This window comes from Triticum aestivum, chromosome 7B (assembly GCF_018294505.1).
Source record: "Triticum aestivum cultivar Chinese Spring chromosome 7B, IWGSC CS RefSeq v2.1, whole genome shotgun sequence".
NCBI lineage: Eukaryota > Viridiplantae > Streptophyta > Magnoliopsida > Poales > Poaceae > Triticum > Triticum aestivum.
In genome coordinates, this window is record NC_057813.1 from 499886469 (window position 1) to 499911805 (window position 25337).

The 25337-nt window shown below is 45.4% G+C and overlaps 1 long non-coding RNA gene and 1 pseudogene across 2 annotated transcripts; one reads left to right on the forward strand and one right to left on the reverse strand.

Annotated features, from left to right (window-relative positions):
* The first annotated feature begins 5391 nt into the window (after window positions 1-5391).
* LOC123163350 (uncharacterized) lies at window positions 5392-5480 on the forward strand (annotated as a pseudogene).
* An 8912-nt stretch (window positions 5481-14392) lies between these two features.
* On the reverse strand, window positions 14393-16627 carry LOC123159539 (uncharacterized). Of its 2 annotated transcripts, none has more exons than XR_006479775.1 (3): window positions 15320-16627; window positions 14946-15168; window positions 14393-14859 (listed from the first exon to the last, which is right to left on the reverse strand). It is a non-coding gene; the product is annotated as an uncharacterized lncRNA (long non-coding RNA). The 2 variants fall into 2 exon arrangements; XR_006479774.1 differs by having other exon boundaries at window positions 14946-15120; window positions 15320-16621.
* Between the last annotated feature and the right edge of the window lie 8710 nt (window positions 16628-25337).

A 25337-nucleotide genomic window follows, 5' to 3' on the forward strand; every position in this document is an offset into this window, starting at 1 on the left:
TCGTCTCAATGGATTTAGACGGTGCCCTATTTAAAGTGAACGTAGCTGTCTCTAGAGTGTATCCCCAAAATGATAGTGGTAAATTGGTAAGAGACATCATAGATCGCACCATATCAAATAGAGTTCTAGGCGGCGTGAGTTGTGAAACAATTCCACATTTCCTTAAGTGCGTACCAAATTCGTGACTCAAATATTCTCCACCACGATCTGATCGTAAGAACTTTATTTTTCTGTCACGTTGATTCTCTACCTCATTCTGAAATTCCTTGAACTTTTCAAAGGTCTTGGACTTGTGTTTCATCAAGTAGACATACCCATATCTACTTAAGTCATCAGTGAGGGTGAGAACATAACAATAGCCTCCGCGAGCCTCAACGCTCATTGGACCGCACACATCGGTATGTATGATTTCCAATAAGTTGGTTGCTCACTCCATTGTTCCGGAGAACGGAGTCTTGGTCATTTTGCCCATGAGGCATGGTTCGCATGTGTCAAATGATTCGTAATCAAGAGACTCCAAAAGTCCATCAGCATGGAGTTTCTTCATGCGTTTGACACCAATGTGACCAAGGCGGAAGTGCCACAAGTATGTGGGACTATCATTATCAACCTTACATCTTTTGGTATTCACACTATGAATATGTGTAACATCACGTTAGAGATTCATTAAGAATAAACCATTGACCAGCTGGGCATGACCATTAAACATATCTCTCATATAAATAGAACAACCATTATTCTCGGATTTAAATGAGTAGCCATCTCGCATTAAACGAGATCCAGATACAATGTTCATGCTCAAATCTAGCACTAAATAACAATTATTGAGGTTTAAAACTAATCTCGTAGGTAAATGTAGAGGTAGCATGCCGACGGCGATCACATCGACCTTGGAACCATCCCCGATGCACATTGTCACCTCGTCCTTCGCCAGTCTCCGCTTATTCCGCAACTCCTATTTTGAGTTACAAATATGAGCAACCACACCGGTATCAAATACCCAGGAGCTACTACGAGTACTGGTAAGGTACACATCAATACATGTATATCACATATACCTTTGGTGTTGCCGGCCTTCTTGTCCACTAAGTACTTGGGGCAGTTCCGCTTCCAGTGTCCGCTTCCCTTGCAATAAAAGCACTCAGTCTCATGTTTGGGTCCATGCTTTGGCTTCTTCCCGGTAACTGGCTTACCGGTTGCGGAAACTCCCTTGCTGTCATTCTTGAAGTTCTTCTTACCCTTGCCTTTCTTGAAACTAGTGGTTTTATTGACCATCAACACTTGATGTTCCTTTTTGATCTCCACCTCCACTGATTTCAGCATTGAAAATACTTCAGGAATGGTTTTCACCATCCCCTGCATATTGTAGTTGATCACAAAGCTCTTGTAGCTAGGTGGGAGCGACTGGAGGATTCTGTCAATGACTGCGTCATCTGGGAGATTAACTCCCAGCTGAGACAAGCGGTTGTGCAACCCAGACATTTTGAGTATGTGCTCGCTGACAGAACCATTCTCCTCCATCTTACAACTGTAGAACTTGTCGGAGACTTCATATCTCTCGACCCGGGCATGAGCTTGGAAAACCATTTTCAGCTCTTGGAACATCTCATATGCTCCATCCTGGTCAAAACGCTTTTGGAGCCCCGGTTCTAAGCTGTAAAGCATGCCGCACTGAACCAGTGAGTAATCATCACTACGCGACTGCCAGGCGTTCATAACGTCTGGAGTTGCTGGGAAAACGGGTGCTTCACCTAGCGGTGCATCTAGGACATATGCTTTCTTGGCAGCTATGAGGATGATCCTCAAGTTCCGGACCCAGTCCGTATAGTTGTTGCCATCGTCTTTCAGCTTGGTTTTCTCTAGGAACGCGTTGAAGTTGAGGGCAGCATTAGCATGGGCCATTTGATCTACAAGACATATTGCAAAGATTTTAGACTAAGTTCATGATAATTAAGTTCATCTAATCAAATTATATAATGAACTCCCACTCAGATAGACATCCCTCTAGTCATCTAAGTGATACATGACCCGAGTCAACTAGGCCGTGTCCGATCATCACGTGAGACGGACTAGTCATCATCGGTGAACATCTTCATGTTGATCGTATCTTCTATACGTCTCATGTTCGACCTTTCGGTCTCTTGTGTTCCGAGGCCATGTTTGTACATGCTAGGCTCGTCAAGTCAACCTAAGTGTTTTGCATGTGTAAATCTGGCTTACACCCGTTGTATTCGAACGTTAGAATCTATCACACCCGATCATCACATGGTGCTTCGAAACAACGAACCTTCGCAACGGTGCACGGTTAGGGGGAACACTTTCTTGAAATTTTATGAGGGATCATCTTATTTATGCTACCGTCGTTCTAAGCAAATAAGATGTAAAACATGATAAACATCACATGCAATCAAATAGTGACATGATATGGCCAATATCATTTTGCTTCTTTTGATCTCCATCTTCAGGGCGCCATGATCATCATCGTCACCGGCATGACACCATGATCTCCATCATCATGATCTCCATCATCGTGTCTTCATGAAGTTGTCACGCCAACGATTATTTCTACTACTATGGCTAATGGTTTAGCAATAAAGTAAAGTAATTACATGTCGTTATTCAATGACACGCGGGTCATACAATAATTAAGACAACTCCTATGGCTCCTGCCGGTTGTCATACTCATCGACATGCAAGTCGTGATTCCTATTACAAGAACATGATCAATCTCATACATCACATATATATCATTCATCACATCCTTTTGGCCATATCACATCACACGGCATATGCTGCAAAAACAAGTTAGACATCCTCTAATTGTTGTTGCATGTTTTTACGTGGCTGCTATAGGTTTCTAACAAGAATGTTTCTTACCTACGCCAAAACCACAATGTGATATGCCAATTGCTATTTACCCTTCATAAGGACCCTTTTCATCGAATTCGATCCGACTAAAGTGGGAGACACAGACACCCGCTAGCCACCTTATGCAACCAGTGCATGTCAGTCGGTGGAACCTGTCTCACATAAGCGTACGTGTAAGGTCGGTCTGGGCCGCTTCATCCCACGATGCCGCCGAAACAATATAAGACTAGTAGTGGCAAGCAAATTAACAAAATTGACGCCCACAACAAACTTGTGTTCTACTCGTGCATAGAAACTACTCATAGACCTAGCTCATGATGCCACTATTGGAGATCGTTGCAGAAATTAAAAAATTTCTATGCATCACCAATATCAATCTATGGAGTAACTAGCAACGAGAGAGAGGGGAGTGCATCTTCGTACCCTTGAAGATCGCGAGACGAAAGCGTTGCAAGAACGCGGATGAAGGAGTCGTACTCGAAGCGATTCAGATCGCGGTGGATTCCAATCTTAGCGCCGAACAACAGCACCTCCACGTTCAACACACATGCAGCCCGGTGACGTCTCCCGCGCCTTGATCCAGCAAGGAGGAGGGAGAGGTTGAGGAAGAGGGCTCCAACAGCAGCACGACGGCATGGTGGTGATGGAGTGGCAGTTCTCCGGCAGGGCTTCGCCAAGCACTTGCGGAGGAGGAGAGGTGTTGGGGAGGGGAGGGCATGCGCCTTGGATGTGGTGCTGCAGCCGTCCCCCCACCCTATATTTATAGGAGGGGGGCCGGCCCCTCTAGATGGGATCTAGAGGGGGGCGGCGGCCAAGGGGGGAGGGGGCTTGCCCCCCAAGCAAGGGAGGCGCCCCCCCTTAGGGTTCCCCCAAACCCTAGGCGCATGGGCCCTCAGGGGGGTTTGCGCCCAGCCCTCCAAGGGGCTGGTTCCCTTCCTTCTACAGCCCATGAGGCCCTCCGGGACAGGTGGCCCCTCCCGGTGGACCCCCGGAACCCCTCTGGTAGCCCCGGTACAATACCGGTATGCCCTCGAATATTTTCGGTGACCGTATGATGACTTCCCATATATAAATCTTCACTTCCGGACCATTCCGGAACTCCTCGTGACATCAGGGATCTCATCCGGGACTCTGAACAACATTCGGTAATAACATAAAAATCTTCCTTATAACCCTAGCGTCATCGAACCTTAAGTGTGTAGACCCTACGGGTTCGGGAATCACGCAGTCATGACCGAGACAGCTCTCCGGCCAATAACCAATAGCGGGATCTGGATACCCATGTTGGCTCCCACATGTTCCACGATGATCTCATCGGATGAACCACGATGTCAAGGATTCAAGCAATCCCGTATACAATTCCCTTTGTCAATCAGTATGTTACTTGCCCGAGATTCGATCGTCGGTATCCCAATACCTCGTTCAATCTCGTTACCGGCAAGTCACTTTACTCATTCCATAATACATGATCCCGTGACTAACTACTTAGTCACATTGAGCTCATTATGATGATGCATTACCGAGTGGGCCCAGAGAAACCTCTCCGTCACACGGAGTGACAAATCCCAGTCTCGATTCGTGCCAACCCAATAGACACTTTCGGAGATACCTGTAGTGCACCTTTGTAACCGCCCAGTTATGTTGTGACGTTTGGTACACCCAAAGCATTCCTATGGTATCCGGGAGTTGCACGATCTCATGGTCTAAGGAAATGATACTTGACATTAGAAAAGCTCTAGCAAAACTAACTACACGATCTTGTGCTATGCTTAGGATTGGGTCTTGTCCATCACATCATTCTCCCAATGATGTGATCCCGTTATCAATGACATCCAATGTCCATGGTCAGGAAACCATGACCATTTGTTGATCAACGAGCTAGTCAACTAGAGGCTCACTATGGTCTTGTTGTGGTCTATGTATTCACACATGTATTACGGTTTCTAATCAATACAATTATAGCATGAATAATAGACAATTATCATGAACAAGGAAATATAATAATAACCATTTTATTATTGCCTCTAGGGCATATTTCCAACAAAGCAATCAATGGTTCACTTGGTGGGAGCACGGGTTGGTGAGCAAAGGAAGATTCACTCCGAAATCCATTGAGTCAAACCTCAGGAGATACATCAGTAAGTGTCCTCACCCAATTTCATTGCTTCCATGATGCATGGGTGCCCTTCCTAGAACAAATGGTTTCCTCAATTCGGTAGGCTGTCTGTGACCTTTTGCATCTCCTAAACCTTTCAGATGTGGATGCCATCTGCAATGGAAGTAAGCGCCATGATACCACTATAACCAAGGAAAACCGTCTCTTCTTTCTTTGTTGTGAACTTGCGATCAGGTAAAATGTCATATTTTGGCACACAAAAGCATTTATTTGGTTACACCAGTCTCCTTCCACATGATTTGTCAATCCCCTGTTGAACATTTTGCTACTTATCACCACATATAATTCCTCGTCTATTTCTATTTTTTACTAGATTCAAATTCATCATGCAATAACCCACCTATTGTTTCTGCAAATGATGAGTTGTAACTTCATTGCCTACGTTGTTTGACAAATACTTTAGTTAGTCAATAAAATTGCAATGACTGAGGCTTAAACAATGTTAATAGTTGTACCCTGGACCACCTTTTTATTTTTCTCTATCTAAGAATGTGTTACTCAGGAATCCTATTATAGTTGCATGCATTCCGCATTAATAGCAAAAAAATCAGCTTGTGGAATCATGGTTATTTCTATCCCTCTATCTGTAACCCTAGAACTTGACAACTATTGACTGATATGGAGACTTCCCCGTGGAACTAGGGAACGATTGATTCCCATCGGGGATGGTGGCCTTTCTCCAACATGTTCTCTGGCGGAACAACCATGCACGGACCTCCCATCCCCTATTCTTCTTTTCTGTCGCTTCTCTATGAATTTGAGGGTCGGGATTCTTGGTCCCATACGGTTCTTGATTTCTTGATTAGTTTAGTAGGGTTCTGGATTGTGTTATTCAGTTCTCCGATAGTACATGCTTTAACTTTTTCTCTTGTTGTCCAAAATTCCAAACTAGAATAAGCTATAAGTTCATAAAGCTAAATAGGTAGATTCCTCAAATGTCTATCCCTATATACTAATCACATGTTTAAACCTCCACTATATATTTTAGGTCCTGAGTTGTGCATGAAACATTGAGTGCATCCCATTATTATTTTCAACCATGAACTAAATCTGCACTATTGTGTGCAATCACTCACTCCTTACTAATAGTAACTTTAACTACAAAATCTTCTCTATTCAGTGACAAAATTCCTGGTGATGAAACATTAAACATCGCCTAAAATCATATTCTGTGACGATTGTTTTCCTCATGGGGCAGCGCCTTTGGTAACTTCTGTGACATTCCAGGCTGATTTTTGGCGAAGTATTTGGCCGTCACTAGGCATGTCCATTTTTTGGGATGATTTGTAGTGTCACAAAAAATCTTTGGCGGGTTAGAAAAATGATTAAAATCGTGTGTTGGCGTTCAGAACGTAGTACCATAGAAATTATATAAATTATGCCACTACAGAGTATATAACATATTAGAATCAATTTTTTAGGTTTTAGGGTTCGAATGCTCATATCAAAACCCATTGATTATTTTTCCGTGCTTGCTCTCATTGTACTGAACTACGAGAGCATGATTGAGAAAATATGATCAAATAGAAATATATTGCATTATGTATGAGTTAATCTAAAATGTCTTCAAGACGAAACATGGTTAACAAGAAAGTTGTTCATTTCCTACAAGCAAACGTCTTTGCCTTTTGGATCATCTCAATCCCATGTCATGCAGATGCCGTCCGCTTGCATCCGTAGTCAGACAGTACTCCACATGTATAAATTGCAGTAGCACATTTCAAAGAAAAAATAACACAATGCCATTTCAATGACTCTACATAAATACCAGAAGTATTAAAAGGTTAAAGTTCCAGTATTACAAGGCTCAAAAGATTGCAAGGTTCAAACTAATATTTGAAATGAAATTCAGCTTCTGTAGAACCTTTGACATGAAACTATAGACGTCCGGGCTGATCAGCTGATCACGAACATATAAAAAAGTTCAAACAGATATTACATATAGTTCCTCCATTCCAATATTCCTATGAAGGGATCAATCACTAGAAATCATGTATCGGCTTGACACAATGACTTCTGAATAATCTGTCACTTGAACTTCCAAAGTGAAATTCAGCTTCTGTAGAGACCTTTTTCATTCAGCAATAGACACATGCACTGATGAGCAAACCATTCATTTTGTGTGCACTTAATATATGGCAAACCTCATTACCTTGAGCACACTTGCTTTATGAACAAAGAACCTGGCGATTTAATCTCTGGTTTGGTGTCTCGGTACTCGCTCAAAGGAATTTCTGTGAGATAGAGATCAAGGTATTCGATGAGATTATTATATTGCGCCACATTTTCTACTTTCAGGCATGTTTGTATTTGCAAACGAAGACACAAATAGAGTGAGCTGCCATCTTCAATCGTACATATTGACCTCTCAACAAAGATTGGCTTGAATTTAGAAGAGCCCTGAAATAGGCCTGGAATACAGAGACTTAACAGAAAACCTCCCAGAAGCAGAGTGATGCCAAACTACATAATCTTCCTCCTCCAAGAGCAAAGGAAATAAGGCAGCAAGACGATGCCAGACGTCCAACTCTACAGGAGACAGTGATATTCTGAAGGCCAGGTCCCAATTATTACGGGAGAGCTCAAAGATTGAGATCATTGGAGTAGAGCAATAAGAAAACAAAGTGGGGAAAGCAACAACTAATGTAGAATCACCACACCACCAATCAAGCCAGAACCACGTGGAACCACCATTGCCCACTACAAACTTTAACATGATCCCTAAAAACGTCGCGAACTTTGACCGGATCTCTCCAAAACTAGGAGCCACCCGCGATAGAAGAAAAAAGGGGGATGTTATGTGGGAAGTATTTAGCTTTAAGAAGCAAAAACCAGACAGTACCAGGCCCCAAAGTCACAATCTTCCAACACCACTTGATAATAAGACACTTGTTCATCACCGAAGTATTCAAAATGCCCACCCCCCCCCCCAAGGTTTTTTGGCCTACACATGATATTCCATTTGACCATCCTATATTGTGCCGATTGTCCGCATAATTCCAAGAAAAAACACCCCTATGCTTGTCAAAACCGTCAGGTATCCCTTCTGACAGACAATAGAAGCCCATAGGAAAAATAGGAAGAGAAGAAAGACAAGTATTAACAAGACACACCTTGCCCGTGTTGGTATATCTGTCGTGCCATGGCACGGTTCCCAACCTTAGCCACCAAAGGTACAAAATCCTTGGAACATAGCCAAAACGGAGCAATAGGGGAGCCCAAGGTATCTGAAGGGAAAGGATCCCAAACTATAGTTAAGAAGCTGTTACACCCACACTGCCTCATCTGTTGACGCGCCATTTACTATAACCTCACTCTTAGAAAAAATGATTTTAAGCCCTCAAAGAGCAAAAACTTAGGATGTAATGCAAGAATTGTTAAGCTCCACCATGATGATCGTGTCATCCGCATACTGCAAATGAGTCACCCCTTTCAGAATTAGATGAGAAACTAAATGAGTAATGTGCACCGCTCGGCCAGGGCATCTGCAACAAAATTGAAGAGCAGGGGAGATATGGTATCCCCTTGCCGTAGGCCCCTGCCATTGGTAAAGTACTAGTTGATGTTCCCATTAGCTACCACATCCCTATGCCCACCAGTCACAAGTTGCATGATACGGTGAACGTAGGCGCTATCAAATTCTTTGCCAAGAAGAACTTGATGCGGAAACTCCCTACTAATAGAATCGTAAGCTTTATCAAAATCAAGCTTAAAAATGATGGCTTCGGTATTCCTCACCCCGAGGTCATGCACAACTTCATGAAGACTAAAGATCCCATCTAAAATGAACCGACCCTTAACAAAGGCCGATTGGGTCGGGCTAAGCATCCAATGCGCCATAGGGGACAAGTCACAAAGCCATTTTCTAGAAATTTGGCAAAATTGTTGATGAGAGCAATGTAGCCAAACTGAGTGATAACATAAGCACCTTTTACCTTGGGAATAACGGAGAGGATCTCATAAGTCAACATAGAAATATCCACCAGGCACAAACAAAAACCCTAGATAACCACAAAGACAAAGTTGCGCAAGACCGACCAAAACCTCTTAAAGTGGGGATCGAAAAACCATCCGGACCCGATCCAGAGTTAGCATTAGCAAAATTGATGACCGCCTCAATTTCCTTGTTAGACAGAGGCAACATAAGAGCTTCATTTTCTTTGGCAGACACTCGCCAACGCTGGGACCAGAGGAATGGGGAGATAACAAAGCCTAAAGCAGGACTCTTAGCAAGGAGGGAAGCAAAAAATTCTTGAACATGATTGAGAATGATCTATGGGTCTGAAACCATGACGTCATCCACTACTTAGTTATCAATAACACACCGATGACTCCTCCTATTAGCAATGGCAATAAAGCGCCGTGGGTGAGTCCCATGTAAGTGTCCAATTAGTAGTGCCTCTCGGTGCCAATATACTTCCGCATGATGATGCAACTGTTGGGGAACATTGCATGAAAACAAAAAAAAATCTACGCACACGAAAGATCTATCCATGGAGATGCATATCAACAAGAGGGGAGACTGTGTCTACGTACCTTCATAGACCGTGGAAGCATTTAGTAAAGCGGTTGATGTACTCGAACTTCTTCGCGATCCAACTAATTGAGTACCAAACATGCATCACCTTCGTGTTCAGCACATGTTCAACTGGATGACGTCCTCGCCTTCTTGATCTAGCAAGACGGTTGAAGTAGTGGATGAGTTCCGGCAGAACGACGGTGTGGTGACGGTGGTGGTGATGCTATATCCGCATGGCTTCGCCTAAGCACTATGAAAATATGACCGAGGGATGAAACTGTGGAGAGGGGCACCACACACGGCTAAGAGATTTATCGTGGGTTATGTGTGGCGCCCCCTCCCATGTATATATAGGTGGGAGAGAGAGGGGAGGAAGCCGGGAGGCGCCCCAAGTGGGGCCAAAACCCACATGGGCTCTTGCCCCAAGCTGTGCCCCCCTTCCTTGTTTGTGTGCGGGAGGAAGGCACGAGGAGGTGCCGTCCCCTTTCCTTTCTCCCATGAGGAGGGAAAGGCAGGAGGAGCCAACCCTTCTGCTTTCCTTCCCCTAGGGCCGACGACCAGGAAGAGGGGTGCGCCAGCCCCCTTGTGGGCTAGTGTGTCCCTTCTCTTGGCCCATTAGTCCCATAGACCTCCCTAGGTGTCCAGAACCCCTTTTGGCGATCCGATGACTACCCGGTGCACTCCGAAACTCTTCTCGTGTCCAAATAGTATCGTCCTATATATCAATCTTTACCTCCAAACCATTTCAGAGCACCTCATCATGTCAGTGATCTCATCCGAGACTCTGAACAACATTCGGTCACCAAATCATATAACTCATATAACATTATTCATCAATGAACGTTAAGCGTGCGGACCCTACGGGTTCGAGAACTATGTACACATGAGCGAGACACCTCTCCGGTCAATAAACAATAGTGGAACCTGGATGCCCATATTGGTTCCTACATATTCTACAAAGATCTTTATCGATCGAACCTTATGACAACATACGTAATTCCCTTTGTCTGTCGGTATGTTACTTGCCCGAGATTCAATCGCCGGTATCTTCATACCTAGTTCAATATCGTTATTGGCAAGTCTCTTTACTCGTTCCGTAATACATCATCTCATAACTAACTCCTTAGTCATTTTGCTTGCAAGCTTATTATGATGTGTATTACCAAGAGGGCCCAGAGATACCTCTTCGATACTCGAAGTGACAAATTCCAATCTCTATCCATGCCAACTCAATAGACACCTTCGGAGATACCTGTAGAGCATCTTTATGATCACCCAGTTATGTTGTGATGTTTGATAGCACACAAGGTATTCCTCCGGTATCCGGGAGTTGCATGATCTCATGGTCGAAGGAACATGTATTTGACATTCAAGAAAGAAGTAGCAATAAACTGAATGATCATATGCTAAGCTAATGTATGGGTCTTGTCCATCACACCATTCTCCTAATGATGTGGTCCCGTTATCAAATGACAACACATGTCTATGGTTAGGAAACCTTAACCATCTTTGATCAACGAGCTAGTCTAGTAGAGGCTTACTAGGGACACGGTATTTGTTTATGTATCCACACATGTATTTAAGTTTCCGGTCAATACAATTCTAGCATAAATAATAAACCTTTATCATGATTAAGGAAATATAATAATAACCATTTTATTATTGCCTCTAGGGCATATTTCCATCAGCAACTGCATTAGGAGATCTTTCAAGCTATGTCTCAACTACCAACCACCCTGGGACAACCCATACACGCCCGCCTCAAAGTCCAAAGCACTAATCTAGTCCAACAAGTCAGGCTTTTTCCTCCGGGCCTCCACGGCCTATTATGGCCCCAACCTTTGAGAAACTTCCAACACCTATAGGAACAAAAATGCCAATCATCAACTGACCCAAAAGAATGCAGACCCAAAGAGAGCAAGGAGGAAATCTTATCAGACATGAGAGACAGGAAACCCTCAACAAGAAACCAAGACGCGTCAAACCGATACCTAGTGGAGACATAGGGAGAAGAAATCACCAAGCCCAACAGCAACGGAGAGTGGCCAGACCCCTTGTGTGGCTGGGTGGCGAGGGAAGCATGAGGAAATAGCGAGTCCCAAACAGAATTAATGAACGCACAATCAAGAACAGGTCGCACAGGGTTGGCATGATGATTGGACCAAGTGAAACAACCACCGACTCTCGGTATCTCACGCAGAGCACAGTCGCGAATGAACATGTTAAATGAGTCTGCTAGCAGCCCTGAGAAATAGCAGTTATCATTATCAGTAGGAGACAACAACAAGTTACCCCCCCCCCCCTCAATAAGCAAAGGAAGATTACAGGAATCAACCTGGGAAGTTAGTTCATCAAGAAAAAGAGTAGACAAAGAATAATTAGTCGGGTCATACACTACGATGACCTCCCAAAGAACATTAAGGTGCTTGTGCAAAACCACCATCACTAGTGCAAAAAAGCCTAACTATAACGTGCCAAAAACAACCTTGCTAGCGTAGAAGCTCGACGCCACCAATATGGCACTTTTGTTAAGAAATAGTGGTGGCGCTGGAGGCTACGCCAGTAGTATTATACGTGTTGCTGGCGTGTGATGTTTGCAACGCCACCACTATATTCACTCATCTAGCGGCACGCAATGTAATTTGCACGCCATGAACATTTCGTGCACCAGAAAAAAGGTTTGTCAACACCATGTAACATTTAGCATTTCACATTAAAACTAAGTACATGCGATATAACATTACACAGTAGAATAGTACCAGATAATAGAACATTATGAGTTGATATTTAAGTGGATGCTAGCTAAATCTCACAAACATTACCAGTTAATAGGAACAATACGAGCTAAAACAACACTAGTACACAGCGCTAATACATAAGCAGTTCATTTAGCATCTACTGCCCCGCCACGCACTTAGTTCTAAATGAGGTCGATGACCATCATCATCCTCAAGCCATGGCGCCGGGTGTTCCTGATGGTGACTAAGACGGCCTGTCCAACCTGAATATTCTTTCCAGCAAGGAAGTTGTTCCATCCCGCGGCGCTGAACACAGTGCGGCCATCTGTGTCCACTGCATAAATACAGTTTGTGATGGAGCCCCTTGCGGTAAGGGGTAGTCCAGCAATGACTGCTTCATCCGGCTCAATGCCACAACTCTTACTTAGCCTCTTAGGTAATTTCTAAAAAAACAAATATGATAAATGAGCATGTCACATTACTACACACTAAGAGCATATCATCACGTTCTACACTAAGTATATCACATTACTACACACTAAGCATATCCTCAAATTCTACATTAAGCATATATAGATATCACAACACATTAGTACACTAAGCATACCACATTACTACACACTAAGCATATCACAACATTAGTACACTATAAGCATATCACAACATTATTACACCAAGCATATCACATTACTACACACTAATCATATCACAACATTACTACAAGCATGTCACAACTAAGATATATATAGTGTACAGTCGGTCTATTCTGCTAATATTAGCAGAATAGTTATTCTGATAACACTTTCGCACTGCACGCTCAACGCGAGAGCACTGCACTTTCTATAGTAACGGCACTGCAATATAGACTAGTGAACTTCGTGTCGAAAAAAATTGCACGCGTTATTTTTCTGGTACTATTTTTGCTCTAGTTTTTTAACCGTCTATCGGAACGAGGCGTATAATATATCGTTGATAAGCTATGGATTAGGCGCAACTTCTCCATGTTGGACACTTTTCGATATTCCTCGCGGTTTAAGAGCAGTTTCAAAAATGGTGCGGCGGACGACGAGTGGCAACGTGCGTATTTTCGTGATTTTTTCTAAATCGCTCATCGGAATAAAGCAAATAATACGCCGTTGGAAAGATATCGTCGAGGCGCATCTTTTTCATATCTATTATTTTCTCTAATTCGTTACGACTTAAGAGCAGTTTTAAATTTACTAAATCGCGGAATTATGTTTTTTAAAATTTTGCAATTTTTGGTACTGTTTTCGCTTTACTTTTTGAACCGTTTGTCGAAACGAGGTGTGCAATACGTCGTTGGAAAGCTATGGACAAGGCGCAAATTTCATATGTAGAAATGGTTTTAAGATTCCTTACGGTTTTAAGTTAATTTTGAAAATGGTGCGGCGGACGACGAGTGGCAGCGGTCGTTTTTCATGAAATTTTTACAAACCGCTTGTTGAAATGATTCAAATGATACAGCGTTGGAAAGATATCAATGAGACACGTCTTTTTCATTTAGAACACTCTCTTTAATTTCTTACGGTTTAAGAGCAGTTTTAAAATTAGCGAAATGCGGACACTCTATTTTTCGCGACACTAAAATTGACGAAGTGAACTCCATCTGACAGAAAAGAGCACTGCTTCAGATGTAAAAGCGCACTGCATCCGACGGGCAAGTGAAATGCATGATTTCTTTTTGTCTTTATTTTCGTTATTCTTTTTTTAGTCGGACACCACATGAGTTGCATCCGACGGCCAAGCGCACCGCAGTTTCTAATCAAGTTGACTAATTCCGCACTGCATCAAACAGTCAAGTGAACTTCATGATTTCTTTTATCGAACGTAAATTTTGTTTGACAAGTTTTTGTTGTCTTTTCTTTTTCGTTTATTTTTTTTAAACGAGAGTGGACCGCAGTGAGGAGGCAAGTGAACCGCGACATATATCGAAGTGAACCTCATTACTATCTTTTGTTGTTGCGCTAAATTTTTAGCACTTCCATTTTTTGGGCACAAGTGAACAACATCACTCTCAAAAGTAAACCACATCCAAGGACCAAACACACTGCAAGTGTTAATATAGTCGACTGATTTTTTAAACACACGAAACAAATTGCACTTCATACATAGGGGTAATGAAACATCATTCTTTTTTACACAAACTGAGTGCACTTCAAAAGAAATCTCCAAAAAATGCAAAACATGGATGGAGTGAACTACGTCGCGCATCTTTTTCATGAAAAAAATGTACTGCACGCATGCGCGGGGTGAGAGGCAGACTACACGCACATCCAGTGGGACTACAAGCAGACTACACGCACATCGAGTAAACTGCATGGTGAGCCATCGAGGTGAATGCGATTGAAGCAAACTTCAAAATTTGTCATAATCCCGACGATGTGAGCCTCACAGTACAGAAGTGCACTGCATGGCGAGTCGATGATGGCCACATGCGCTTGCTTTGTGGACTGCTCCAGGGAGACCTTGCGCTACTGAACCCAAGAGAGGAAGAATGGGGGAGTGCACGGTTTCGCCAACGAAGGGGACGAAGTGAGCTGCAGTTCAAGAAAAATATTACCATGCGTGAAGAAGTGAGCTGCAACTGTACATGCACAATACCGAAGTACACATGCATACATACTTAACTGCACAACAAAGACCGGTGAAGCTCGTCTCCAACTTTGGTGTAGATGTCGGCCGGCAGGCGTCCAGGAATGCCAGGGAGGAGGTGATTGCATGCACGCTACGCTGGTACTGCATGCAAGCCGTATTGCACTGCACCTCGAGGGGTCGAACACAGCCGTTTTTGCTCTAAACTGCACCGCGGAGCATGCACATAATTAGCATTTTATCACCCGGTCAAACTGCAATTGAGGACAAGAAATTTTTGTTATAATGAACTACAATCCACAAGCACCACCAAATTTGGGGTTTGCCGGACTGCCACCACCGCACTGAATCTGCTCGACAAGGACTGCAGAATCCAAAATCTACATAAGGGAGAGCAAAACAAACCTTTTTATGAACTGCACACGGGTAGATGCTGCTCTTCAAGAGCATTGTTGCTGTGTCATTGACCAAACCACGCCACAACTGGAAATACTGCTCTTCCAGGGGCGTTTTCTACTGCATTGAGACTTTATGGAACTGCATTAGAGACTTCAAGTGCACAGGCACCGAACCGCATCATGCGTGCGCCCGAGCTGAACCGCATAACTCATGCCGCCGTGTAGATGGAGGCCGAGCGGGGTGGAGATGATAGGCACAGGGGGCGCTGCCGCACTACTCGCCTGCGGGCTGGAGCATTGCAGGAAAAAGACGGGAAGGAGGTAGTGTTTTGGGGACGGTCGTGTGCTGGGAACGGCGACGGGCGGAGATGGTGCGGGCCGGAGCCAGCGACGGGGTTCCTCTGCAACCGGAACTGCTCGTGGGCCATACGGCCTGTGAGGAAGTAGATGCCCGGAGAGGCGCCGGTGGGCTGGGCGGCTGCTGAGATCCAAAGGTGTGTGGCGGCAGCACATATGCTGGGGACAACGACGGGCGGAGGTGGTGCGGGGTAGGGAGGGGCGGCGCAGGTAGGTGCCGATGCGGGTTGGGCAGGCTCACCGGAGGAGGAAGTTGTCGGGGGTAGGTGGGGCGCCAGAGTGGTGGGCTCCCGGCGATGAATCCGAGCCGTCAACCTCACCGGAGAGGAACTCCTTTTTCGGGATCAGATCAAGGCAGTGGGGGCACCTCCCCCGCCCTGGTCATTGTAGGCGCGCTGGAGAAGGACCCTCTCATCGCAGGGGAGGGGGGATCCGGTGGTCTTCGTACTCCATGGCCATCAGGGAGGTCGTATCCGGCGAGTTCGCCGGTGGCGACGCGGGATCCCGTGGGCGCAGTGAGCGTGGATCTTGCTAACGGATCCAGGGAGGGGGGAGATGGTCACGCATCGGCCCTTGGGTAGCCGACCACCGGAGAGAAGGGAGGCGGCTGTGGGGGAGTCCGGCGCCCGCGGTTGGTGGAGGCATCGGGGGATTGGGACGCATCGGCCGTGGAAGGTAGTGGGGGTTAGGGAGGGTGGAACGGGGCGGGGTGTGGTGGAGGAGGGCATCCACATCAGTGCAAAGAGGGGCCTGGGTGGCGCGGCGATGCGGGCCATGGCTTTGGGCGGTGCGCGGGGACTGTGGAGGCAGTTTTTGCGGCGGCGGGGAAGGCGGGTCGAGCCGGCGCTGGTTCCATGGGCACCCGGGGGAGGGGGCGCGCGGAAGAAGGTGGAGGTGGAGTGGGGCTGTGTTCGTGCCGGAGATGGGTGGTGGGTTGTTTTGTTCGATCGGGGGCTGGGTGGGATGTTGGTGTTATCAGCATAAGAGTAGTGTTACCAGAATAAGAGTCTTAAGGATGTTATTAAAATAGAGGGCTTCATTACGTGGACGAAGTAGAGTCTTAAGGATATATGGCGGTCAACATTTGTCCTTATCAGGTGGGTCACGAATGGCATCCCGACATAATTATTACGTGGACGAAGTATGTAACAGAGGTTGCTCGATTCGTCCTTGCTTAGCCTGGTTCCTTCGGCATAGAGGGCTTCATCAAATGGGTCATCATCTTCGTTCTTCGAATTGATGTAGATAACAGCTAGCCTTGGAGGTTGTCTTCTGAAGGAGAAGCTGATAAGTTCACCCCCAGTGAGATACATGTGGGCGATGAAACGATTCCATTCATCTCCTCCAATCTGGGATATTTTCATCCTTTGTGGACCTCATAGTGTATCCCCCCTGGAGCATCGAAGATCACAGTATCTTCGCTAATGAGCTCATTGAACTCCAACCTCACATTGCAAGGGACGACCTGTGTAAAAAAACCAAAAACAAACACATTGCATTACGAGAAATAGCAATAAAAACAAAAGAACAAACTGTTAGAAGGTTCATGTAATGGGTTACCACTGCAGGAACAAAGCACGACTGAAAGTAGATGCCAAACAGCGTGCCACTTGCAAGGTCGGTTGCGCACCTTGACTTGCACACAGGACATGATGGCGGTTGCGCCATTCTACATAAAATATAATTGAAACTAAATATATAAACACTCTATACACTAGTAAATCAATTAATGCCAAACATACCACAACATAAACTAAGTATATAATTCTACGCTGGTAATTGCATACACAAATAAACAAAATTCACGGAGGGAGACACACAAGTAATCGGATTATAATCAAAATGCATTATAAATATCGGATTCTACATAATAGCAATCGGATTATCACTACAATTTCTACACAAAGCAATCCATGTAACTAACTTTGGATTCTACATGACACAAAGCAATCCATGATATATATACTGAAATTTCTACACAAATTAAAGCAATCCCCTAATCAACCACATGAATCCCAATGGATCCCGGCCGAGTGGCGTGTCTGTGAATGGAGGACGCGGGAGAGTCGAGAGGAAGGAGATGCGATGTGAGGAGTAGTGGGTCTAACCTTGGTGCTGGCGACGGGCGCCGACGGGGCGGCAATGGGGCATCGACGAGGCGACGGCAGCAGCTTTGGTCCAGGAGGAGGGGCGTGAAATGAGAGAGAGCGGTGGCTTAGGTCTTTTACTAAGTTGACTCGGATAGGTTATCGCCGACGTTGGAAAAAAGGGCAACGCCATAACTAATAACAGATCAAATAAAAAAACACTAAGATTAATGAAAGACTTGACAAAATAAAAGACCCGGAATTTGAACCGGTAGTAAAGAAATAAAATTCCTAAATTGATAAATAGTAAAATAAATGAGGACAAAAAACATAATATATTTTTTAATGATTTTGTGACTAGTATAATAATTAAATACTTAAAACACTTGATCAAATGTAAAAATGTTTCTGGCATGCAAAGTAGATGGACGCCAGCACTAAGAGCATCTCCAACAGGCGCGCCCGCGCAGTAAAATTGTTTTTTAGCGCGCGCGGCCCGGTTTCGCGCGCTCCAGCGGTGGCGGCAAACTACCGCGCGCGGGAAGTGTTTGCACGCGCGTGGGACAAAGCGGCAGCTGGAGCGGTAGATTTGGCGCGCCCCTTCGCGCGCGCCTATAAAATCCAGCGCTCGCCACACGCTCAACCACACTGCCACGTGCCCTTCTCCTCGCCACCTCGCCGCTCTTTCTCGCCGCTTTCCCCGCCACCACCGCGCCACCATGCCGCCGCGCGGCCAGGGTTCTTCGGGCTACCGCGGCGTCCGCGAGCTCCCGAGCGGCTGGTACTCCGCCGAGATCCGGTCTGGCGACGTCCGGCTCGGCCTCGGCTCGTTCCGGACCGTGCACGAGGCGGCCCGCGCGTACGATGCGGCGGCGTGGCACTTGGAGAGGCCCCCATCGCAGATGAACTTCCTGGACGTCTTCAAGCGCGAGCAGGCGCAGTGCCTCGCCCCTCCGCCTCGTCTCATCACTGACCAGGACCGTGCGGACCACATTCGGCAGCAGTGCCGCCTTCTCATCACCGAGGAGGTCGAGCGAGCCATGGCGGAGAGGCGCCGTCGCCACCCAGAGGACGTCGCCGCCGAGAACGCCTTTTGGGCAGAGAGGACGGCAAGGCGCCGCGCGGAGCGTGTCGACATGCGTCGGCGCAAGGCATTGGCCTTATCGCAGTGCGATATCGTCGAGAACGGCGGGAAGTCGATCTTCTCCTCCAACGATCTGTGTTGGGATGACATGTGGCTCGATACCTCTGACAACACCACCGAGGATGATGATGGTGATGATGATGACGGCTGGGAGTCACCGTAGTTTTTCTCGTTGCACCGTAGTTCTATCTATATATGCTTTGGAACTATGTAAAATATCTTTGTATCTTTTTTTATCTATGCTATGAACCATATATTTTTTTATCTATGCAAAGTTTATTTAAAAAAAATATTGTGCGAGAACGCGCGCGCTGCATTTTAGCGCGCCTACTAAAGCCACACGCGCGCGATGCATTTTAGCGCGGCCGCTGGAGCCAGCGCTGCACGCCGCGCCAAACCTGACGAAGGGCACGCCGTAAACCAGAATTTAGCATGCCGCGCGTTCGGCGCTTGTTGGAGATGCTCAACAAATTAACTATGGCATGCAAAGAAAACCAACGCCACCAGTGCATTCCAAATGATGAGTGCACACCGGCCAACCAATTTGTGGCGTTACCAAAAATGTAAAGTTGACGTGTTGATCTAGCCTACGACAGCACTATTTAAAAAAAATAGTGTTAGCGTTGATGGGAACTGGCGCGCCACCAATGATAGTTGTGGCTAGCCATTTTTCCACTAGTGCATGCTGGCCCAAAAATCTCCATGATCAAAAGCAGCAAAGTCTAAAGAGTCCACTTTAGCCCCAATAAGAATACCACCAGAATGCCCAGACGTAGGCAAGCACCTCCAATAAAATCTATCAGCCCCGCAATGGAAGATGAATAATTACTAAAGAAGGAAGCTTTAAAAGTTTCAATTAAACAAACTAGATCAACATTTGCATCCCTGGTCATATCACGAATCTGATCTCCACGCCCCTAGCGCCGAAACCTCTAATATTCCAAAATAAAGTTTTCATTTAAACGCCATTTTTGATGTGGAGGCTCGACCTGCACGGGGCAACACATGATTTGGCACATTTATAGTGCACCCTTTGGCAAGAATCATAGATGGTTGGCCACTATCGGCCACCAACGGACCAACCACCTCACCCGAGGCAGCCGACATCTTCCCCGCTGTCGTCTCCTTAGCCTTAGGAATGGCAGTCTGCGCCACCTCATCGATGGGCCAATGCGAGGAGGGAAGAAGGGGATCCAACATTCACATCAAAAGTAATCCCAACATCCGTAAAATCTTGACCAAATGACTGTCAGGTCAAGCAGGCAGCACCAAACTAATAGGAGAGTACATGGGGGGAGGGTACCTAGGTGGATCGCATCCTTGGCAGCAACCAACCGAGTCGCCCGCTGCGAGACAGGTTCCCCACTATCCCAAACCCGCCAGCTCTTGCGGGCGGTGGACACCGGAGAGTGAAGCAAAGTTGAGCGCGCCACCGGCGACGACGCAGCCCCAGCAGAGACAGCAGCCGCCGCCGCACCCAAGTCAACATTCAGCCGCCTACACAGACCAACCACATACTCCTTAGAGTCTTATGTGTCCCTACTCTTGACAGAGAACTTCTTCACAGAGGACTTCTTCTCCTTGATGACTTGGCCCGAGGCAGCCGGAATCAGGGAAGGAGGCACATCCACAATCCCAGAGAGCAAGGGAGATGCCGGGCAAGCTGACGCATTGGAGCAAACTGCAGAAAACGGGGTGCCCATACCCTTCTCAGCAGGAACAAAATGAACCTCGGTGGGCAGAATAATTATTCTTCTTTGTAGAGATGTTGCACATGATAATACAAAAGATGTATTCCTATATATGTTTATTTCTATACAATGAGAAGCCGTGGTGAGAGAATAATTGTTCTTTCTAGAAATAAGGTGTATTTCTATATATGCTTATTTCTGTAGATTATGAGAGAGGAAGATGGATTGTGTCGGCGTTCAAAAAGAAACCAATCGACAAGGCTCCCAAGACGAAGTCATTGGAAGGGGTCATAAATTCACCAAGTTTCATATATATATATATATATATATATATATATATATATATATATATATATATATATATATATATATATATATATATATATATATATATATATATATATATACACACACACACTAGCAAAAGGGTCCGTGCGTTGCAACGGGAGGAAACATCGGTTACTTTGCAAATCTGACAAAATGTAAAAGGGCTCATGCGTTGCAACGGGAGGAAACATCGGTTACTTTGCAAATCTGAGAAAATGTTTTGTCCTACTCGACTTCATACTAACCTTATTTTGAAAGTGATGGATCATCAGAAATTTATCTAAGGTAGTTCCTTTACATGTAAAAAAGAAACAAACAGTTAAATATTGGGGTGTTACTTTTTCTCAAACGGCAATATATACAGTGTTTGCTGCTTCTCCGCGTAGTACCATTTCTTAGGATCCACAAAGTATTAATAATATGTAAGCCAAAATCATGGGAAGTAGATGTAGCATAGCATGACATACCGAATGATTTTGCAAACACACCACTGAATATATCAAGTAGGACTACTTCTTAATATAAGATCTCCAAATAGGTACATGTGTATGATGACCACTCTGAAGCTATTTCGTGGTCTTCAAAGGATTTCAGAAAAGATTTTGCTTGATGTCAGAGATGAATAATTTGAACATATTTTTTCCAATAATTAAATTATTACTACACTATAACACAAAGCAAGGAAATGGTACATATGTTCGCCCTAAAAAATGAGACATAGGTTCATCCTTCATACAACCGCAACTTGAAGGCTGCAGAGCGAGGTGGCAAAACCTGTAAGATGCAGCCATGTGAAACACGGTGGAACTGCCACCACAAGATCAATCAACCATCGTTGAGAGAGAAAAATCCTTGACCAGCATTTGACATCGGTCAACGAATCCAACTCCGCTTCTACCGATGATAACCAAAGAACCTTCCTCACAAAAGGAAAATGAGTTTATGACAGTAATATTTTGATCCCGAGGACCCAAATTCAGAGCTATGCCATTATGTTTGTGCAAAACCAGTTAACACAGCATAAAACCAAAACTGAGAAACTCCTATGCCAATCTGTTACATCCTAAACTACTACATATGTCAGCATATAACATATTCATTTGGATTCGATGCCTTGTACGTGCCAGGTTATGGATACTGGTATTTGCTCAGATTACGTGGTACACTTCTCGAAAGCAATATTTGCTAGAAGCAGTAGATGACTCGAACATTTCACACCAGGAACACACGTGCCTGAGTCTGCTCAAAGCATATTTGCACATGTTGGTATTCAACCAAGTAATTAAGTAAAATAGTTTTGTTCTTCGAAAAAAGTAAGATCAGCTTGCTCATCTAATTTAAATGGTTATAACAGAGGATCACCTATCCTAGAACTACCAAATTTCGACAAAACGAAAACCTTAAAGAAGACATACGTGCATATTATAGAGAAGACTAACTAATAGCACGTAGACAGGTTATCTAGGAAGTAGATGGGTTATCTATGCTGGTGGTTCGTAGGGTCGTACCGAGGCGATGAAGAGCCTGGTGACTGACAGCTAGAAGATTGGGCATGACTATGGAGATGAACAGGTGAGAGGCATCGCCAGACCCTGGAGAATCACTGGCCCGCACTGTCCCTGACACAACGGTCCCTGATCACTGCAGAAACTGTATTAAGGAACTGAACATGAAGAGTTGCTCCACATTAACCAACTGATCACTTTCTTCTTCACTGGATGTTCCATCGTGTATTGGTTGGAGTGTGATCTGGCATGTAAGCTAAGGAGGTTGAAAGAAGAAGAGCCAATTATTCAGTAACTTCTTATGCAATAAGGAGGAACCGAAAAGAAAAATCAAGCAGTTTTTGGGCCACTAAAAATAACTGTATTACAGTCTGAAGAGACTAAGAAAACTCTGACTACTCAAACAGCATGGCTGCATAATGGAGAAATTAATTTGCAGAGATTTCTCCTAATAGATGGGCAGACTGCCAAAGTTATTTGAATCAAAGCAGGCTGCTTCTTGCAATCTCAGGCCTTCGGTTTACTTCTTACTTTTGTCCAAGCTTCCACGGGAGCTCTGTATTCATGGAGATACTTCATAAAGCAGAGTGAGATATATATGCGTGGGCAGTGAATGTATAAACATCTAAAGATTTATTGGTATACACCTTGTGAACAAAGATGAAACCAAGTCCGGACATGAAAATAGAAAGCACATCATTCCAATAACAGAAGCATCGCCATCTAGGAAACTAAAACACTCACCATTAGCCTAATTAATTTTAGATTGGGCGCATACATTAGCAAACAACTTTGAAGAAAGGGGTCGCGCATTACATAAAATTTCAGATGAAAAGAAAGAGAAGGTAAGTGACCTTAGAATTTATGGATGAAAAGCTTGCTCCAATAATACAGAACATTGCTGAACTATGCATCTCCGAAATGCTGAAACCCATGGTACACCATGGCACTTCTCCGTTTCCAAGCCCATTCAATGCGTTGATGTCAGGAATCAATCAATAGATCTACGTGTTATTTGAGGCATAAACTGGGTTACAGATTGCAAGAATTGTTTCCAATTGAATCAGCCACATCCATCTCGAACAAATTAACTAAGAAATAATAACCTGAAACTATGAGTGCTCACCAGTCACCACTGGCTGCAGCTCTAATGGTAATCCCCTCCTAGCACCAGCACCTCGAGCTACTGGACGCAAGCGTGTGTCAACGTTTCCTAGTTAATTGGATCAGCTGCTCAATTTCAAAAGGGGATTTGGCTTACAGGGAGTAGCTGGGTGACTTTCAGGTGTGCAGCATGGTACCTTTTTCGTGATTTATGGATGAAATTGGATGCGAGCCATGATCACCAAACAATTAAAAATGAACTATTTCTATATAAGTCTACAGATATATTTTAGTGGCTCTTGCAGAGTTCATAGCTCCAATAGATCTATTGGGAAACTTACAAAGATAATAATCATAACGTACTAAGTCCACTAAATTGCTTCACAAGATTGTATGGTGAGAACAACTAATAGGATTTATTTTACCTGGTTGAAGGCTTGAAGCAGGCAAGAAAGGACTCCATGCATTTTCTTCAAGCAATTCATCAAACATTTGGTGCGTGCTCCACTTATCATGAAACCATAACTCGACATGTAGTACAAGTCCCCTAGTAATCAAATTTATAATCTGCACATCAAGTAACTTTGATTATTATGTAACAAACTACAAATTTCCTATTTTGTATTAGACAAATCGCAAGAGTTGATGTAGGCTTTTGTGTTGGAGCTGCAGTTAGAATCAGCAAGCTCACTCTCTCCCTCACTGGCACGGACGAAAGCACAGCGGACCAGTGGAGCAACGCGCTATCCAAATCAACAGGGCAGAGTCCGGCAGTGTGGTGCGAGACGGGAGCTGCATCAGGGGTAGCAGCAGCATCCGCGGGATCAGCGCACTCCGCAAGGGCGCTGTAGCGATTGGAGGCCCCGCGCCGTCGTGAACCCAGCCGTCCACATCGCCGTCGCCCTCAGCGTGGTGCAAAAAGACGGGCGGCTCGCCGTGCTTCATCCCCGTGACCGGCAACTAACCCAGCGCAGCTCAATCCCCTCCTCCTTCCCTCATGCACCTCTCTAGGAGAGGAGCGCCGCGCCCCTCGTGCGCCTACGCGTCCCGCTCAGCAGTGGCTTTGACGCCGGCGAAGTCCTCGCTCCCGGCGCCTCCATTTTCTCGTCCTTCGTCTCCGCGCGCACCTCCCGCCTCGCTGCCGCCGCCTGATGCGGCCCCCGAGCGCAGCGCGGCCTCTCCGCCACGGCCTCCGCCCCCGCCTCTCCACTTTCTTCTTCTTCATTCCATTCGCGCCTCCCGCCTCGCTACCGCCGCCTGATGCGGTGCCCGAGCGCAGTGGCGCCTCCCCGCCATGGCCGCCGCCCCTTGCAAGCCTGCGCCGCCGTGGCCGCCGCGTCGAGCGTCGCCAGCGGTGGAAGGCCGCGGGTGTTGGGGAACATGGGGTAGGGCGCACCGGCCGGGTGGGCGGCGGCGACCAGCGGCACACGGTGGCGGACGGCGGCGCGCCTTGAGGCGGGGCGAGGCGCGATGGAGGTGGAGATCTGATCGGAGGAGGCAGGATCCCCTTTTTATTTTTTTTATCTCACGTAACGCTTCGGGTTGTTTTAGCACAAGGACCGCGGGTTGAATACTAAGAAATAGAGGGGCTTTTTTGCAAAAGTGCCGACGACGTACGAGCAGAAGCACTCCGTGCTTTATTAGTAGGGAAAGATATACATATATATATATATACATATATATATATATACATATATATAATTAAAAGGACCGTCGCGACGCACAGACATTCTAATGATAAGCCGTTATGTTTGGGTTGCGCTAAACAGCAACTCAACGTCTTCTGTGTCATGGTTTGTTTCACCTTTTG